Raw genomic sequence first — 10,874 nt, 5'->3', positions numbered from 1 at the left:
ATGGTAGCTTAGATGTGTGTTTTCTTTTGTAAAGCATATCGTGTTGCGTTTGGCTGCTTGTCTTTCATTATATTATTGCACTTGCGCTGTGGGAGAGTAAAAAACAAAGGTACGTCTTTCGTTGAATTGAAACCTCCAATGAGCCACCAAATTAATAGATCTTGATCGGCGGGAGACATATTCTAGTTGTCGGTTCTGGTATCTTTCCCTATGTGGCATCACCAATATGTGTAAATCGTAATCCACACTGTTGTTGGCACAAATACCTCTTGAATTCTAGCACATTTATCTTATAATGCTGAAGAATCTATGTGGCATAGCCTCTGCCTTATAGCATGGTGACATGGTGCAGATCTATTCATAGGAAATAGAGCAAGTTTATGACGGATTCATTTTGAATACCTTAATGGGAATTAATGAATCAAATGGAGAATTGGAAATTCCTGCAATAGACCGCATTGTGGACAATTTATTAATTGTCATGTTTGTGGGGATCCAGATTCAGTTAATTCAACAAACTGAAGAACTGAATTTAGTGTGGCTGAGATCTGAATGATTTCATACAGAGTTTTTTCTATGGCATGGAATCTTTGAGAAATAGAGGCTACAGTTATTTCTAGCATGGAAAGATATGGATCTGAGATCTTGTGTTGAGGACTTCAGTGGTTAAAATGAGTTGCCCAATTTTTCTTCAAGTAGTGCTACAGGTTTCTCTCATACAATTTTTTCCATTGTGATCAAATTTTAGTGTCAGTGACTACTGTGTGGGCAAAAAGAGATCTTCCTGACACCATAAAAAACCTGTGGCTTAGAATGTTGTGAACCTTTGTGTGATATTGGGTGGATTAAAGCATTGAAGCAGGTTGAACACTATAACCGTGTGAATATTGAAAACGATGCACACAAACAATATTCAGTGTGATCATTGTGGGGGCTAGAGTTGTGCGCAGTGGAGCAGAGTGCCAAGTGACATGTGCATTAAGAGCATCACCGTGGAGCTTACATTGATCTATGTTCAAAGAGTCGTGGATTTGTGCTTTGCAGGTTCCCTTCCAATAATGAAAGCTTCAAAGGTCTTGAAATCGTTGGTCGTGGTGATCGATGACCTCTTGATGAAAGAGTTGTTGAAATATTAATTTCCAACTGCCGCGTACATTCTAGAAAACTGCTAACCTTTTCATCACACCGCTTTTCTCCAAGCGGTGGTATTCTCTAGAGGGGACGCGATAAAACCCTGAGCTGATGTGTGTCCTCAACACTTTTCCAAAACCACTTTTTATCGGGACGTAACGTTCGTTTGGATTGGGAAAGCCATAGCCGTTTGATCGAAAGGAAGGCTATCCACTGTTGATTGTATCCAAAGCTGCGTTCATGCCAGCAACATGACATTGCATGAAGTGAAGTAAAAGTTTTTTTTTTGACCTCTGTGTCAGCCGTATAACAGGGTTAATTATAAAAGCAATGTATCTCCATGCTAAAAATTTAATGAATTTACCGTGGTCAGTAAATGTAGGTAGAATTTTTTTTTTTTTTTTTTTATTCTCATGTCTTAGTGCATAGGTAAAACAAAAGTCAATGCATGTAATTTTTTTTGTTTTGGAGTTTTTGTAATACACAACAAAGCGTATGAAAAAAAAAATTGTGTGGAGAATATGTGTAATGAAAGGAGGCGTAGTAGCGTGAAGATTTTTGTTGTTCGTTTGTGAGAAAAGAAAGGAATGTGGAGCAGCGCGAATCTTATAATTTGTGTTGGTTGAATATGTAATTTTTCTTTTGAGGGCATATGGAATGTAACACAACATCGCGTAAATAGAAATTTTACACAGTAGTGTTCAATTTTTATTGTGAGACAGAGTATTTTTTTGTTGTTGCAGAGATAGAGTAAATTCTTTTTTGGAACTGGTGCAATCCCTGAGGCAGAGGAAGAATACTTTTGTAACATCAGTTGTTTCTTAATGAATATAATGTTTTTATGGGTGTGAAAAACTCTGTTCTTCTCCAGCAAATAATTTAGCTTCGCTGTGTTAAGATCCTGTGAAACAAAACATTGTTTCTCTGTTTATTTTGTTTTGGAATTTAGCAGAAAATTCCCAACAAGAGCCGGAGCGCACCTATAAATTGTTGGGTAGAATGTAGATAGATCTATTTATGAGTTATCGCAACCACAACCGGATATTATGCTATAATAATTTTGTCATGTCAATTCTAACATAGTTATAATTAGATGCCACCAAAATGAACAATTGATACAACCAACATGCACCATTGCAATATGATTTTGGGCAGCACGATATTTTTCATTATTATGTACCAGATTGATTTGTTTGTTTCATTTCTATATTATTGTGTAAAAATTATTATAAAGAACTACAAAGAATAGGTCAATTATTTAATAGATGAATGTGACTCATCATGCTGTGGGAGTATTATTCACAACTAGTTTTTAATATGATGAAGCTGGTGTGAACTGTCTGCTTTGAGAGGGTCAGTAGAGGTTATTTTATAAGTTCAAGATGTAGAATTGTCTGCTGAAGATATTGTGTATCGAGAATGCTATCCTAGATAATTGGTGAAGGATGTGGAGGGTCATGGATTCAACAGACGGTTGCAGTTCCAAAGGATGGTTCTGTATCGAGACTAACCTGTTTTCAGGATGTTGAGACGTGTCAATTTTGCAAATCATGCCAAAGATTGTCTGAAACGATTATGTCTTAAATGGATCAAGTGGGAAGCTCGAAAGTGTGTTGCAGAAACCATGAGATTTGTCGATATGAGTGTTAGTGATGACCATACTAGACAAACTTGATAGAGATTCATTCATTGTTGTAATGTCTACTTTTAGTTTTTTCCATATAAACATTAAGGGAAGGTACTAGAAGTAATGCTTCTATTACTTCCAAGCTGTCATGAGGTGTAATTGTATGAGCTCCTAAGATATTAGCTATATCAATTATTTTTAGTAATCTGGATCCACTATTCTAAAATCTAAAAGTATAATATATTCCTATATATGTGAGTTTTGTGAGATCAATAATATTAAAGTGTGATTTGTGTGTAATAGCTCTCGGTTAATTTTCATATTTCTAACAAATTAAAAGTTGTTTTTTAATTTAAAAAACAAGTTAACCACCAGAGATATAGAAACATATTGTAACCATAAAAAGTTTTTATGGTGAGCAATAACTATCATTAAACAAAAATTCAAATGCCCGATAAAATTAACTTCTAATTTAGAGGGAACCGCGGGAGTAAGACGGTTTCCACCGAGGATTTCAAGGTTTAACATACGGAAATCTATTGAGACCTATTATGGATCAGATCAATAAAATATCAAATGTACCAAATCCACGGAATCTCAAGAAGGTATGTATGGAAACTGATACATTATACCTACAGAGTCTTCATTACAGAGCACGTCATCTTTATTTTTTATGCCACATTATTTATATTAAAAAATACAATTAACATGGTATTTATTTTATATATATATATATATATATATATATATATATATATATATATATATATATATTTCTTGTAAGTTCGATATTATGAAGAAACACTATGGTCATGTGCAAGAATAACACTTGAATGCGGTGGGGACTTTTGACATTACATCTAGTAATGCGTTAACAAAAAGGCACCAGATCATCCTCTATCTAAGAGTTATGGACTATATTGCTTCTATTTTCACTTTATAAATTTATATAATTATGGATTTATGCGTTAAAAATAGAAATTTATTTTAAATTTAAAAAAAATTGGTGAATTTTATTAGTTTTTAATAAGTAAACTATAAAATATTATATCGTATTTTTGTACACATATTTGATTTTATAATGATTTTATATAAGTTTTATAACATTTTATAAAATAATTTCAATTTTATGCTATAAAATTTGAGCTAATTATTTTTAGAAAAATAGAAATTAAAAAATTTATTTACACAAAATATACAAATTAACCCATTCACACAATTTAAAAATGTATTATTTTACATAAATTAATAATATATAATGTATTATTTTACATAAATTAACAATATATAATAAATGCTTGATTTTCTTTGGTCAACAAACTTTCATTATATTATGAAAGAAAAACTGAGTACAAAATTCGTCTCAACTCTTATCTCATTTTGTATTTCATTCTGAGCATACTTTTTGAGAATAGGGCCTGAAGGTAAACAAAGACACTCGGTGCCAACCTTTATTTCTGACCGGCCTATTAGCCATACCATACATAAACAAAATCCATACATAAACAAAATTGAAAATAAATAAAAGCAAGAGTTAACATATTAAGGAGGTGGGTTGGGAGGAAAGATAGGAGGAGCAAAAAAGTAGTCTGCATGTTTACATATTAAGAAGGTGGGTTGGGAGGAAAGATAGGAGGAGCAAAAAAGTAGTCTGCATGTTTATAAATGTGGAAATCTATGTGCTCGACCCTTGCTTCCGGAGTGCAAAGGGGAGCGTTGGTACACCGATAATGTCATCGGATGCTATCAAGGTTATTCAAGATTTCATTGTGAACATCATTGATGTAGGCTACCAATTCCTACCGATCCTCATAACGTTGTTCCCACATGATGTCGATATGCATTTGAATATTGCGCAGCTGGGCTACTAGAGAGTCCAAGGTAGCTAGCTCTACTAGAGAGTCCAAGGTAGCTAGCTCTATTAGATAGCTCGGGGAGTGCAACGGGCGGATTGCAGCTTCTTCCTCCATTTCCTTGTTTGTCAGATTCACCGAGGACTAGTGGCTTCCCTCATTCTGCCTCTGTCCCTCTGTCCGACTAGTGGCTTCCCTCATTCCGCCTCTGTCCCTCTGTCCGACTAGTGGCTTCCCTCATTCTGCCTCTGTCGCTCTTCCTGACGGAGAGTTGCTCCCCTTGTCGAGGACGACCCCTCTATCATGGCATTGAGGCGGACGGAGGAAAACTCAAGGCAGGCTCGGTAGGACCACTGAGCCCTACGATCCAAGATAAAACCTTACAAGGGGCTTCCAGAAAGACCTATCCATCGACAATTGCTCCCCTTCTCGAGGACGACCCCTCTATCATGGCATTGAGGCAGACGAAGGAAAACTCAAGGCAGGCTCGGTAGGACCACTTTTCCCCTACGATCCAAGATAAAACCTTACAAGGGGCTTCCAGAAAGACCTATCCATCGACAAGAAACACCAATTGATAAAAAAGTGCACAAGAGAAATGAGCCCATAAAACAAATTACGGAACCCAAAGACGCCATGACTGGAAATGCTCCGTCAATTCTTCCGCCATTAGCCGACACCACCCCAACTCCTGCCCACATAGAATTCTCCCATCCAAACTATGAACGAGCTGGCCACCAGGCCATGACAAGTGCCAGTGAGAACCAACACTATGTAGACTGCTCCAACATGGAAAGAGACAACCCAGAGAAATCTCCACTAAACCTTTAGCGCAAAACAAAACTACGTGCGAGGCCGGTAGCAACTGCAACAAAGAAGACTAACAAATACAGAATTAGATTGAAATGTTAGACAATCATAAACTTAAACAGCGATTCTGCATGTGGAAAGAACTGAAAAGAATCGTTGAAACTTAATGCCCAGGGATACGAATTACCTCCAGCCATTGGTGATGTTTTGATGCAGGCCACAGTCTACTTGCTTCTTCTTCAGCACTCCAGCTTCAGTCTAAGCAAAGGAAAAACATACAAAATTCTGAAGGCACTTCCAAGCTCTGCTATCTCAGCTAGATGGTGTAAAACTGAAGGGGATTGAGATAGGAGCTTGGGGACCAAACAGATGAACATATAGCTAAGCTTCCATCAAGCTTCTAATAGCTATGTGTTAGATGTCCCACAAATCAAGGCAGAGAACTCGAATCAAAGTGATGGACCACTTTAGTATCTCCCAATTATAAATTTAGTAATTACAGTTGATTTTCTTAACTTAAGGAAACTACTGCAGTTGGTTTCCATAAGTTAAGGAAAGACTGTAATTCCATAATTGTAGGCAGCAATTGTGTAAAATTAATGGAGCTAACATTCGCCCACTTGGTCCATACTTCCAAACTTAATGTCTCAACTTAAAAACCATTGATAATCTGTATTAAGTAATAGATACATGAATCATGGCGATAAGTCCTCTAATGACGAGTATTATCTTCCATGTATTACTATGCATTTATTCTTATTATAATTTATGTGGCAACAATATCTTAATGAATAAACCTTATGTTTATTCTTGGTCCTTCTTAAATGAATTTTCTCAAATCAACTTAAAGTGCACATAAATATGAGAAAAAACATCACAATAATTAAGAATTTCATTAACATAACATTGTCCATACAATGAGAAACTACATAATGGAACCAAGTCCCATATTCAATACATGATCCTTGAATTTAAACAGTGGCATGCCCTTAGTCAAAGGATCATTGATCATTAACTCAGTGTTGACGTGCTCAATGACCACTTTCTTTTCTTTAACACGTTCCCTTATAGCTAAATACTTAATGTCGATGTGTTTATTTCGACTCCCACTTTTATTGTTTTTAGCCATAAAAACAGCAGCTGAATTATCACAATATATTCTCAATGGCTTAGAGATAGAATCCATAATTCTAAGCCCAGAAATGAAACTCCTAAGCCATACACCATGTAAAGTAGCCTCAAAACAAGAGACGAACTCGGCTTCCATAGTGGAAGTGGCAATCAAGGTCTGCTTGGCACTCCTCCATGATACAGCTCCACCGGCCATCATAAAAATGTATCCTGATGTTGATTTGCATGGATCAACACATCCAGCAAAGTCAGAATCTGAGTAGCCAATTACGTCCAAGTTGTCCGTCCGTCTATACATAAGCATGTAGTCTTTGGTTCCTTGAAGGTACCTCATTACTTTCTTTGCAGCTCTCCAGTGGTCTAAACCTGGATCACTCTGATATCGTCCCAACATTCCCACAACAAATGCAATGTTAGGTCTTGTGCAGACTTGAGCATACATTAAGCTTCCGACAGCAGAAGCATATGGAATGTTCTTCATTTGTTCCCTTTCAAAGTCGTTCTTCGGGCATTGGTTCAAATTGAACCTATCACCCTTCACAATGGGAGCTACACTTGGTGAACAATCCTTCATCCGAAATCTCTCTAAAATTTTATTAATATAGGTTTCGTGTGACAGACCCAAGATGCCTCGAAATCTGTCTCTATGGATCTTAATGCCAATGACATAAGATGCCTCACCCATATCCTTCATATCAAAATTTTTAGAGAGGAATCGTTTCACCTCATGTAGCAAACCCTTATCATTGGTTGCTAGCAAAAGGTCATCCACATATAAAACAAGAAAACAAATTTTACTCCCACTAACTTTCAGGTATATACATTGATCCATAATGTTTTCTACAAAACCAAAAGAAGAAATTACATTATGGAATTTCAAATACCATTGGCGGGATGCTTGTTTTAAACCATATAATGACTTTTTGAGCTTGCAAACCAATTGCTCACCATCACTAGAGGGGAATCCTTCAGGTTGTTTCATGTAAACCTCCTCCTCTAGATCTCCATTAAGAAAAGCCGTTTTCACATCCATTTGATGCAACTCCAAGTCAAAATGGGCTACTAATGCCATAATAACGCGCAAGGAATCTTTCTTAGATACAAGAGAAAAAGTCTCCGTGTAGTCGATTCCTTCTTTCTGAGTGAATCCCTTAGCAACAAGTCTTGCCTTGTATCTCTCAATGTTGCCCAATGAGTCTTTCTTTGTCTTAAAGACCCATTTACATCCAATGGCTTTTGCACCATTAGGCAACTCAACAAGATCCCAGACTTCGTTACTCCTCATGGAATTCATCTCTTCCTTCATGGCATTGTACCATAGTTCTGATTCTTTGCAACTCATGGCTTGTGAAAATGACTCAGGATCATTTTCGGCTCCAATGTTGTAGTCAGATTCTTGTAGATACACAACATAATCATTAGGAATTGCTGATCTCTTAGGTCTAGTAGATCTTCTTAATGTTGTACCATCATCTTCCTGAGAAGTATGTGGTTCAACTTGTTGTTCAAAAGTTCCTTGCAACTCTTGAACTCCTTGATCCACTGGAATATCGTCAGCAGCTTGTGGAACTTCAACAATTTGTTGTTCAACAACAGTTTGTACTTGAGGGGTGCTATGAATAATAACCAATCTATCACTTGAAGTGGAAGGTTGAGATTCTGAATGATCCTTCTCAGAAACTATGTTTCTGGTTTGATCGCTCCCACTAATCAAGTCACTTTCAAGAAACTTTGCATTTCTTGATTCCACAATCCTAGTGTTGTGAGATGGACAATAAAATCTGTAACCTTTAGACCTTTCAGCATATCCAATGAAATACCCACTAATGGTCCTTGGGTCCAGCTTCTTCTCTTGTGGATTATAAATTCTCACTTCAGACGGGCATCCCCAAACGCGCATATGTCGCAAACTCGGTTTCCAACCTTTCCATAATTCAAATGGCGTTTTAGGAACCGCCTTGGTTGGAACTCGGTTTAATATATACACTGACGTCTTAAGTGCTTCAGTCCACAAGGATTTAGGAAGATTGGAGCTGCTAAGCATACTCCGCACCATGTCCAACAATGTTCGATTTCTTCTTTCTGCTACACCATTCTGGTCGGGTGAACCAAGCATGGTGTATTGGGCAACAATCCCATGCTCTTGAAGAAACTTAGCAAATGGCCCAGGTGCTTTTCCATCTTCTGTGCATCTACCATAATATTCTCCACCTCTATCTGATCTCACGATCTTAATTTGCTTGCCGCATTGTTTCTCTACTTCAGCCTTAAAGATCTTAAAGTCATCTAATGCTTCGCTCTATTTATGAAGCATGTAGAGATACATATATCGTGAGTAATCATCTATAAAGGAGATGAAGTATCTCTGACCATGTGAGTCCATGTCTGGACTGCATATATCAGTATGTATGATCTCTAATATGTCTGAACTCCTGTTGGCACCTTTCTTTGACTTGTTGGTCTGCTTTCCCTTTATGCAGTCCACACAAGTCTCAAAATCAGTAAAATCTAGAGTATTAAGTATTCCTTCATTTACCAATCTTTTAATTCTATCTATGGAGATATGACCTAGTCTCTGGTGCCATAATTTAGAGGAATCTTCATTAGTAACACATCTTTTAGTGCCAGTGTGAACATGCATTGAATCATAAGTGACATTGTTTTGTAAATTAATGCAGTAAAGACCATTAGACAAAATACCATTCCCAACATAATCAGATTTATAGAATAGACTGAAAGATTTTTCTGAAAAGTTTAAGGAATATCCAAAAGGTAAAAGCCTTGAAACTGAAATCAAGTTTCTAGAAAAACTTGGAACATAAAAGGTCTTTTCTAATTCCAAAACAAAACCACTACTTAAAGTTAAATAACATGTTCCTATACCTTCTACACGTGAGCCCATCTTGTTTCCTGATAAGATGCTTTGCTCACTTCCCACTGGCTTCCTTAGGTTTTGCAAACCTTGCAAGGAATTCGAAATGTGAATTGTTGATCCAGAATCATTCCACCATGTCTTAATATTAACGTTAACCATATTAGATTCATAACAAACAAATGAGATTATTTCCTTAAGTTCGGGAATGTCACAACGAATTTCAGAGAAATTTGCAGGTTGTACTGCTGCATCAAAATAAAGAATCACATGCTTATGTTAAAATTGAGGCTTAATTAACTTTCATGTTTTACCAATGTAAATCATGCTAAAAAGAATTGAATCAAATGACATAAAAATTGCCTGTGGGCTAAATTTTCAATTCAAACATATTCAATAAAACTTTATGATAAAACTTATTAATTCATAACTCCTGTGGCTAGGTTATGAAATTTTATCCTAATCAATTACATAAATATAATAAAGATTCCTGTGGGATAAAATTTATTATATTCAGTGTAATTAATTACAATTTAATGTCTAAATAATCTTTATGTGATCAAAATATATAATTTTATTTAATTAAAGATGTTGTGACTATTCTCTAATTAATTAAAATTATATGGATCACTAGACATTATTTTTGCTGCATAAACAAAACTTAACCAGAGAGAAAAATAATGTTTACTGAAAGGAGTAAGTCAAAATGATATTTTAATAAACTCCATATAACTGTAATAATTTTCCAGAAAAATCAAAATTAAGTTTAAAGCAGTCAGCATTACCAAAAATGACTACAAATTGATTGTTCAATTTATAAACTAAACTCGTAGATTGACTGAAGCAACGTTGATCTACTTTGCACTTGCATAGCAAATGCAGTTCGAAGGCTAGCTGGCTTGACTTCAGGCTCCGTCCTTAAGTTTATAAAACAACAAAAATTGACCAGCAAACAAGCTATTTTCTCACAAGATAAATCAAATTAAAATCAAATTTACATTCCTTAGTCTAACTGTCCCATAATTTATTTAAGACTAATTCTTAAATTAATTACAAAATGGGCTCTAAAAATTATAAACTATATCTTCAAATAATTTGCAAACAAAACTGCAAATATTATTTATATATTTTATATAAAATTTCATGTGAGCCATAAAATTACATAAACCTACCGAGGTTGTTCATATAGTGATAATATGATACAGGGATTATTTTGAAACCTGCGGTGATTTATTTACTTTTACTTCAGAACATATTACAGCAGTGGTTGTCACAAGATTTTTTAAACTTCAGCCACAAGCACATTCAAAAGCCAAACGCAGTGCGAGACAACTGTTATTTACAATGGTTTTATTTTCTTAAAACCATAAAGCAACGATCAAAACGATTGGCATCTTTAACATTGCATGAACGCCCTAATTTTGGTCAGCGCGGATCTGAAAGCACATTT

This window comes from Pinus tabuliformis, chromosome X, assembly GCF_031772625.1.
Source record: "Pinus tabuliformis cultivar Carrire ecotype Pingquan chromosome X, CPIR1, whole genome shotgun sequence".
Taxonomy (NCBI): Eukaryota; Viridiplantae; Streptophyta; class Pinopsida; order Pinales; family Pinaceae; genus Pinus; species Pinus tabuliformis.
This window is presented reverse-complemented; position numbering follows the sequence as displayed.